At 43.6% G+C, this 9,965-nt stretch overlaps 1 protein-coding gene across 1 annotated transcript in view; it reads left to right on the plus strand.

Moving 5' to 3' along the window:
* The window catches only part of KPNA3 (karyopherin subunit alpha 3), a 130,258-nt gene that overhangs the window by 25,415 nt on the left and 94,878 nt on the right, over positions 1-9,965 (plus strand). Inside the window, exon 2 of the mRNA XM_019524582.1 lies at positions 1,687-1,808. The gene's annotated coding sequence lies outside the window, so the exon portion shown is untranslated. The remainder of the gene's footprint in view (positions 1-1,686; positions 1,809-9,965) is intronic.

The following is a 9,965-nucleotide window of genomic DNA, read 5'->3' on the forward strand; positions in this document are numbered from 1 at the left end:
GGACCCGCTGACTTGAACGCGTCCAGCCCCTCCAGAAGCTCTCTAACCCGGTCCTCCCCAACCTGAGGTCTGAAGGCGATCCCCTCGAGTCCGGCTTCTATCACAGCAGGGAAGTCCCGGTCCCTGCACAAGAAAACGGAGGTGAAGAATTGGTTAAAGAGGTCTGCTTTCTCCTCTGACGCAACCACCAGATTGCCCAGCGTATCCTGCAGGGGTCCCACATTACCCGGCGCCTTCTTGATCCTCCCAATATATTTGAGGAATAGCTCAAATAGTTCAATAGCTCATAGGCCATTCTAGCTGAGAAAAATACTATGAGTGCACCAATAAAGATTTTCTTGGTTTATACTGATAGCCAATTATTCACCCGGCATATTGGCCAATTCTGATCCCAACTGATTTACAGGAATGCAGCTGGGCAGCATGGAGAGCAGCACCCTGCAGGTAAATTTGTGGGGGGGGAGGGTCCCCACAGTGAGGGAGGGAGTGGGGCAGGGACTGGGTTTGCAGGGCAGTGGATGGGACCCCAGGGCCGGAGGAGGGAGCAGAACAGAGCCACAAGTGGCTCGCCTGGGGATCAGCCTCCCAGTGCTTAAAAATGGCGGCAGGGCGCTTGAATTAAGCTCATCAAATGAGCTTTAGTTCAAGCATCGTTGCCACTGTTTTTAAGTGCAGAGATCCTTTTAGGAGCACAGCTGAGCAGGGTGAGGGTGGAGGCAGGTTGGGTTGCCTGTTATGGACTTGGGCTTTCCTCTCTGCTGCCATGTGCTTGCTGCATGTTCCCTTCCCACCCAGCAGCAGGAGGCACAACTCGTTGCCCCCACTGTCCGGGTAGGCAGGGGACATGCAGATAGTATGCAGCTCCCAAGGCAGAGGCAGCAAAGCAGAGAGCACAAAGGCCACAGCAGGCAGCCTGCCTCTGCCCTTGCCCTGTGCACAAATCTGAGGGGGGGCTGCATGCAGTGATGGGAAGCTGCACCATCTCCCCCCCCCCCTTGCCCCCTTGGATGAGCTGCCTGCAGCTCCATCCTGCTCCTTGCCCCAGCCCTGGGTCCCATTCACCACCCCGGCTAGGCACCACCCCCAACCCCTGCCCTTTCTGCTTCTTCTGCCCCGCTCCCTCCCTCACTGTGGGGGCCTTGATCTGCTGCTCCTTCCCCTCCACAGATTTATCTGCAGGGTGCTGGTCTCCACACTGCTCAACTGAATTTTAGTCACATGCATGTGTGCAGCTGCACGCATACACACAGTGTCCAGGGGCGCTGGGCAGAAGGCATATTATATTTTTTGGTGACATTTATCTGCTATACCAACCAAAAAAAGCAGATAGCCAATAATGTTAATTTTCCTTTTATCAGTGTCAGTCCACTATGGCACTGATATATCGATGTATCTCTAAAAATATTGTATAATTCTAGAAAGGAGAAATGTTTTAAAGTGTCCTAGAAGTAAACATCTTGTTTTTAAATGCAGGCTGGGCATACAGGATCTGTCCCTAATTCGTGTTTTGATTATTTTTGCTCTTATTCAGTTTAATTCTGCTAGTTGTAGCAGCTTTCTTGATGCTGATTAGTACTTTTATTAAATAAACCCCCTGTTCATTAGGTCTCAACACAAAATAGTTGCTGAAGTTGTATGTGTGGGAGGTGGGGGCCACAATGTATTAAACGAGCCATTTTTTTACAGGTCATATTTTCTGTTAGGACTACCTGGTTGGGCCATTGTTGCAGTGGTTCTAAAAAGCCATAACCATAACAGTGTAGCAAATGGAATGTGCTTAAGACGACAAGGTCACTGCCTAAAAACAGGTACAGTGGGAAAGGCATATGATCAAAGAGTAGGAAATGGCAAAGAACACATGGGTTCACTTTCTTTTTGGACAGGGATAAGGTATGGAGAATGATGTGAGGGCATAAGTGAATAAGAATGTGGCTAGGAAAATCCATGCTAGGCACGAAGCAGTTGGGACACATCAGCAGACAGAAAATTGTAAAAATCAGAGATCTTGGGTCTCTAGGAGCAGTGAAGATTGTAGGTTCTTTTGGGAGAAGAGAGTGTTAATTGTTTGCCTTTAAAGTGACTAACCTTGTACAACTCTTGCTATTTGATTGGGATTCCTAGGTACTGCTTTTAATAAGAGGAGTGAGCTGGAGGCAGCTTGCTAATGAGCTTTTCAGTACTTTATTGCTGGTATCTCAAATGCCTGGATTTCCCTGGGTCTGTGGGGCCTCATTTCAAGATTCCGGCCCCCCCCCCCCCGGCTTCTCTTGGGTAAGTGGTAGGGTTTTGGGACCTTATGTCTCCTTACCCAAAACAAATACATTTCTGCTGTGACACTTTTAAACCAGATGTGGTACTGAACTATGGCAAACACAAAATATCTATAAATGCTCCACAGACAGTTGTAAAATTAGATACAATTTAGCATTTTTCTTTTCATTCAGTCACTTTTTCACCAAATTATTTTCCCCATATTTTGGCATCTGTGGTACTGTGTGATTCTGTACACATTTTTTATCTGGGTTATTGTGAAGCTCCAGAGTAAATAATCCATTGGGAAAATCTATAGGAATGCATTGATATATATTGGTTTGCTGTTGGTTTGGCACCAATAAAAGAATAGCTGATAATTATGGACACGTGCCTGGAGCACCCTGGCGAGTGTAGTCAAGTCCCCATGTGCCACTGGCCCAAGCCCATGGCAAACTACAGATCCTGGCAAGCATTGGGGGTAGTGGGGGAACGGTTACAGGGCACCATGCCCAGCAACAAAGGGACTGTTACTGGCTCCTACTGCTGCTGCCATGGCAATGCCACATGCGCAGCAGTGGCCTGAGCACTGGGGCTGTTGTGGATATATTGGGCTGCGTGTGGGTGGGGTAAAGTGCCATGTGAGGGATATTCCACTTGCGGCACCTTTGGGAAAGCAGCTTCTTCCTGGCAGCTGCAGGAACTCAGCTGCATGGGTCCTGCTGGCATTGAGGCAGTGGTGTGCTGTGGTGTTTCTGACATACCTGGTGCTGCTGTCTACGTGAGGGTCTGCCCTGCCCACCTGGGACAGCAGCATGGGCTGCACTGTAGGAGCTGTGGGCAAGGGAGTGGCATGCAAGGGAATAAGGTGGTCACTGTCTTCCTCATCAAGGGCTGGAGCAGGCATGTGTGTTTATAAATACAAAACAAACAAAAGTAGATTTAATGTCAGTAGTTTAAAATGCTTTGCACTGTTACTAAATGCCGGTTATCAGATAGACGTCGGCTGATGTGGTTGGCTAATCATCAGCTATCTGCCAAGAAAATGTTTATTGATGTACCCTTAAAAATTGACCCTATCCTTAGATATTCTGAGTTTTTTGCACACACTTGTAAAGAATCTTACAAATATTAACCAAGAAGACCTAGACAACTACATTCTAAAGCAGAAATATATACCCAGACTTAACAGTAAAAATGTTATTGGTGTCCAGTTCATACCTATACCAAACTTGTTCAATTTTCTAATAAAAAGGTGTATTTACTAACTGCTAGTGCTTCACGTCATCCTGGGGTTGGATAGAATGAAATCGGCTTTATTTTTATTGCTGCCAGCAGTAATGTTTCCATAGCCTTGATTATGCACCGGTACAGTACTTTCATCTTCAGATTATGCCCCATACAGATAGTAGACTACTTATCTAAATCACTATAACAATATAGTTATACAGGAAAACTAGTCTTATTGTTAAGGCTGTTGATTATGACTCTAATCTGGATTCAATTTCTGCTCTATCATCATTATCTCTTGTGACTAAGTTGGAATAACTGTACCTCAGTTTTTCATCAGTGAAATAGGTTTAGTAATTGGAGATAAGGAGGATAAATGTTAATTGTGTAAAGTACTCGGATACTAAAGTTATGAGGGACGTTTACCTATCTAAAGAAGTTTTGCTGTTGTCTAAATGCAGATTATGTAAGCAAAGCTGTGGTCAGAATTTAGCTGAACAGATTTTTGTTTGCTTGTGTGTTTTAGGAGGGAAAGAACCTAGCTTATCTGTTGGAGCCTCCAATATATCGTTGGGACTGGCAGTTAAAAATTACTTGTGAATTGGATGTAAAGTTCACTGAGACCATAATTATGGAGTCCTCCAGTGCTACCTTCAGTCATTTTGGAATGGAAGCACCCTTTATACTGTATTTTCTTATATATAATATGTACCTTTTTACCCCAAAATCAGGGTCTGTGTTTTAAGTGAGGAAGCTGTTTTCTTTGCTTGGAAAAAAAACCCTTATGTAAACACTGCATGCCATGTAGCTGCCAAGATGGCTGCTGCTTGTGCCTGCTTAGCAAACTGAAGGGGTGCAGTCTGGTGTTAACTCTCTCACAGCTGTATCTATTGGCTGAGCACTGTAGTTTGTATCTGAAGCAGCAGGTGAACTGCTGCTATGATCTTGATGAGGCTTCTGATGTGGAAACAACACTTTTATTTACAAGAACTTCTATTATAAGCTCTTTATAGTAAAGAAGTAACAGTTTTGCTAGCTGGGCTGTCCATAAATTTACAGACAGTCCTTAAAAAACAGGATAGAAATGCTCGTTTGTAAAGTCTGTAAAAAACAAAAACCAAACCAAACCAACACCCTCCCAAAAAACAAAAGAAGTGGGTTGAAGATCATCAGAAAGAGGCTGGAAGGAAGTTGAACAGACAGAGCAGAGCAGTACCATCTAGTCACTAGATTCTAGCGTCTGGATGTAGGTGCTGTACACTGCTGAGAGCATTCTCTCAGGTCTTCATAGCTGATGAAAGCCCTTGTAGCTCTCTCCCCACCCAGCCATGGGCACTTGCTGTTGCTGCATCACACTGACTGCCTGTAACACTTTTGAGTTGCAGGTAGTCCTTCTTTGGGGGTCTGTGCTGGGACAAGGAGTCAGGCTATGGGGTGGGTGGGGAGGGCAGCATGGTGTGGGATATGGTTGGGGGCATCAGAATTTGAGGGTGAGTAGGGGACCCTTGGGTCGGGGCAGCATGGTGTAAAACTACTGCTGTAGTCAAGCAGGGTTGTCACCCCAAGATTTTTTTTCTTTTGATAATCTGCAAATTTTTTATTGATTACCAAACTTTTTTTTAATTACAGTTTGTGTTAAGCTCCTAAATTTGAACCCAGATCTCATCTAGGGCCTGATAGAAGTGTTCTATTTACATTATGTGAAATATGTGAGTAAAAAAGTTTGGTTGCCAGTAAAAAGGTTGTAGAACTTCCAGTGGACTGTTCTACATAGTGGACAGTTAAAAAATGATCTTGGGTTGGCAACCCTTCTTGCTACTCTCCTTATAAGGGTCTGGGGCCTAGTTTTATGTGACATAGAGTAAGTCCTCCTGGGAGGATAGTATCCATGAAGTGTGGTATGGCAGGAGATGGACTGCTAGCAACAGGAAATTCCTGGTGCCATGTTTCCGGGACACTGTTTCCAGGAGGACGTGTCACAGCTGGTTGTGACTCGGGGGGAAAAAATCTTTTCTTCTACATTCTGCCTTCTAAAAACAAAGTATCTTCTTTATTTGGGGGAATGTTGTATGAGAGAAAATAAGGTATTCTGCAGGGAATGTTGGGGGTATTGAACATATTTGGAAGGCATAGAGATGCCTTGCCTATACATTTTTCAGTTGTCTTAAGCTGTTTTCCATTTTGTTTGACTATTTTTATTAGCTTAATCTTTGTTGGATAGAGGTCATAATAAAAATGTAAAGAATACCTTTTTTTAAGGATACAAATGGTAACAGCACAGAAGTGTTTAGACTATAAGAAGACTGGCTTTGTTTAGGTTGCTCTGCCTTAGTACCACCATGTGTATTTATAATGTAGAATAGTGCTTCTCAACCTTTTTTTATACTGGGACCCATTTGTAAACATAAGTGGCCAGTCCTGACCCAGTGCCCCTCACTCCTGCCCCCTTCCCCCCAGGGGGTCGGTGTGCATGGGGCATGGGGGGTGGGGCTCCAAGCAGCCCCTTTCAGGCTGAAACTCTTGACAGCTTGCAAGCGAAGCAAGCTGTTACTATTTCTCATGTTTTTGCCTTTAAAAGAAGAATTCACTTTTAAAGTTTGTTGATCCATTTTTAAAGTTTGTTCGGGACCCTTTCATATATTCTTGTGACCCAGTTTCGAGTCCCAACCCAGGGATTGAGAAACACTGATATAGTAGACCTTATTACTGCATGTTCCATATACAGCTATATTTTTTAAAAAGTTAAAATGCTCTTTTGATTGAATGCTTGACTTCGCAAGTTAGAAATTGGCAAGTTTAGAGCCGTGGGATTTTTTGTGTTTTTGTTCCCAACTATCAACCTCAGTCAGTAGAAGAGAACCTAGTATTCTTACACGGGTTCCCATTTATTTGTCATGGCACTAGGTGTTTTTAACTTCGGAAGATGGGCAAAAGGAGGCTCTCCTGCTTTTTTGTGAGGAAAGTAGCCTGCTCGATCTAGGGAATGACCAACCGGAGCTTAACTCTGCTTTTACTTCCCCATGAAATTGTGAGGAGAGGCCTCCTACCTTTATGTGGCTCCTCTGAAGTAACACAGATGGGAGCAGTTGGGGATCCTTGTCAAGTTCCTTCCTATTCCAGACTTGCTGCTGTTGCAGTATTATTGGTTTCAGGGCTTCCTAGTGCATGGAGTACTACAGTATTAACACTACAGCATAAAAAATTACAAATTTAAACAGCTTTCAGCTGCATTCAGTGCATTATCAAATGTTGATTCCCTGACCCGAGAGCTCTTCTTTGGCCAGTGACCCAAATCCTGAACATTTTTCATAGCTTTTCAAAAAATTGCTATAAGCTTATAATGGAATGTATTAAGGAATTGCTCCCATTCTCCTGTAGTAACTTTAACTTCACATACATGTATTGGTTATTTAGTGGGTTTCAGATGGCTTTTGATATTAATACATGCCAAAAGGGAAGCCAACATCTTCCTGAAAACAGGAAAGCAAATTATATCTTAGCAACAAATCTTTCTTCTTTCAGCAAATGGAGGGGAACACTGAACCAATATTTTAAAGTTTACCACAGCAATTATACAAGTTCTTGAAATAAGTTATATAAATCTATGAAAGAGACCCACACTATTTAAAAACATTAAGTACAGCATGTGTTACATAAACAGAAGATCACTTGTGATATCATATTTCAGTGTCCCCCTCCATTTTCACAAGTGTAGAAAAAGAAATGGGCTCTTCATGTATGCCTTGAAGGTCAGCTGAACTTGTTTTGGGACAGTGGTATGAAAGCAGTTTTGATAGTGTAGGATCCATCATGCTGAACAGTCTGCTTGCATTTTCCTCCTTTCTTAAATTTAGGGATTGGGGGCTATAGCTTTAATGTCTGAATATAGCTGAAGTAATGGCCACCTAGTCTGTCACGTGCACAGGTCCCAAGCCCTGTTAGGATTGCATAAGTCAAAACTGTCACTTGGAACTATGTTGGAAACAATAGGCAACCACCACTGAGCACTGGTGTTTGCTCAGTAATAAATTCCACTTAACCAGCAATCCACAGCACTCCAAACTAGGTTCAGTTTCTGGGCTGATTTTGTTGTTGTTGTTGTTAAAATGTATCTCCATGTGGATTGCTTTATAGGTGTCTCTTCTGGTAGAAACAAACATGCATAGTAGTACCAAGGTCTGCATCCAAAAATGGTTTAGAACTACTTGCAAAAAGCAGGTGGAATAAAGCTGTCATTGTTCCCTTTGCACACATAAGCAGCTGGACAGTTTGACCATGTGTCAAATGGTGCCCCCCAAACTGACCTCTAATAATATGTTAATATTATACAACATTAGTTTGCTGTACTTCTTAAATTGTGCTTAAAAAGTGATTCAGATAGCTTAATCCTGTTCAAATTGATAAGTTTCATAAAACCAGTATTCTAAGCCATTTTATTCTGTTAGGATACTACGTCTAAAGGTGACTTGGTTCCATCTCCAGTGACTAAACAAATTTAATTGAAACAGAATTACCCTGACCTTCTTCGAGCCATGTTTTAAAGTTGATTTGGTACTATGGCTTGATGTAGCTGGAAAGCTTTATTAAATTACTCCATATGCCTATTGGTTATGCTATTGAGTAGAAGCATCTACTGTATAATATACTTGCTTTTTTTTGGTCACAACCTTTTTTTTGGATGGTTTCCAATTTGTGTATCACACAGCTGTACGTTATCCGAGAATGCCTCAACTGAAATTGTGCTAAACCAACGAGTTCCATGTTTTGCTCTATAAACTATTATATTCATTTTAGGTTCTTTCTTGTCATAATTTCTTTTAAAAGCTTATTTTATTCAAATATGCTTTTTTACATTATGTAAGTTTTTAAAAACAGATTGTTGTGTCTAGTGTTTCATAGTTGGTAGGGTGGGAAGGGACCTGAGCAGGTCATCAAGTCTGACCCCCCTGCCATGGGCAGGAAAGAATGCTGGGGTCAAATGACCCCGGCTAGGTGATTTATCTAGCCTCCTTTTGAAGACCCCCAGGGCAGGAGCGAGCACCACTTCCCTTGGAAGTTGGTTCCAGATCCTAGCCACCCTGACTGTGAAGTAGGGTGGCTAGGAGCAGCAGGGCTCCCTTCCCCCTGCTGACTTTTACCTATTCTGGGCTACTATTTCACAAAGTAAATGTGTTTTTTCTGTACGATACACTACATTGAATTTTTAGGTAAAAGCAGCAGCCTAAAATTTCTTGATTCATGTTTAAAGATTCAGTGCATCTTACTTCCTATCTAAAGCTTCAAGTCAACTTTATTTTGCTTTTGCTTTGAAGGATGTTTTAACAAAATTTCCTTGGAAATTTTTTAAAGATGGAATACGTTTATGTTGAAGACTCTGATGTAAGCTGATTGGGCTGTGATTGTTGCAGAAGTTATTTTAAATCCAGTATGCATTAGGAATACACTTTTTCTGCATGTCTGATCAGGGCTTTGTTAATGATAAAAGCTTAAGCTTGGTTGCAAACAGCGTCTACTAGAAAACATGGTGCTGCATGTGCAGGGATCCTTGTTTTCTCTGTTTAAAAACCACAAATTCCCTGATTTAAAAAACCCCAAACCCATGTTTTTCTACAATGAAAATGAAACACCACTATGTATAAAGGTGTCAGTTGAACACCATTTTTATTGATATGTTTATCATTTTAAAGCAATTTGGAAGCCTACCAGTGCCTCTGTTACTATAATAAAATAAATTCTAAATACCAGTACATTTTGGGATTTGATTTTGGGTTATCATGGAAAATCAGAGCTCCCCCTGCCCCCACAACTTACCAGGGCACAGAAACAGCTGTGGCTGTCGTCCTCCTCCTCCCCCCTCCCCCCCAGTGCTTTGTGGCACTGAGCAGCCCTGATAATGCTAGTGCCCTGCCCATGCCATTGCCCCTCACTCCCAAGCCACAGTCCCCTGGCCTTGCTGATGCCTCTTACTCCCCACCCACAGCTCCCTGCCATGACAAGACATGCACCACCCACCTGGCAACAGCAGGGGTGGAGTGTGGGGTTATGCCCCATGCTCCTGCCAGGTAGGTAGGGGGCACCTTGACATGGCAGTGTGGGGTTCCTGGCAGTGACACCGAGCCATTCTGCCCTGCTGCACTGGGTCCTGCCTGCCAGGCTATGGAGGCTTCTAGGGGGAGGGCAGCAGAGCAGACAGTCCCAAGCCTGCAGTGGACAGCCTGCATCCTCCCCCATCTCGCACACAAATCTGGGGAACATGTGCCCCCCCCAATGTCCCCTCCCTAGGGTATGCGCAGTGGTGGGGAGCCGGCCTTCTCATATGAGCTGCTTGCAACTCTGTCCCGCTTCCTGCTTGAGCCCTGCTGCTGCACATTTGGGACCTGGGCCTCGCACACTACCCTGGCTGGACAGCAGCCCCAGCCCTGCCCCTCTCCATCCCTTACTTTATCAAAACTTCTCTCTGGCACTGTCATTGATAGTACCTAAAC

The sequence above is a fragment of the Gavialis gangeticus genome, unplaced genomic scaffold (assembly GCF_001723915.1).
Source record: "Gavialis gangeticus isolate Ggan-Ray unplaced genomic scaffold, GavGan_comp1, whole genome shotgun sequence".
Classification (NCBI taxonomy): domain Eukaryota; kingdom Metazoa; phylum Chordata; order Crocodylia; family Gavialidae; genus Gavialis; species Gavialis gangeticus.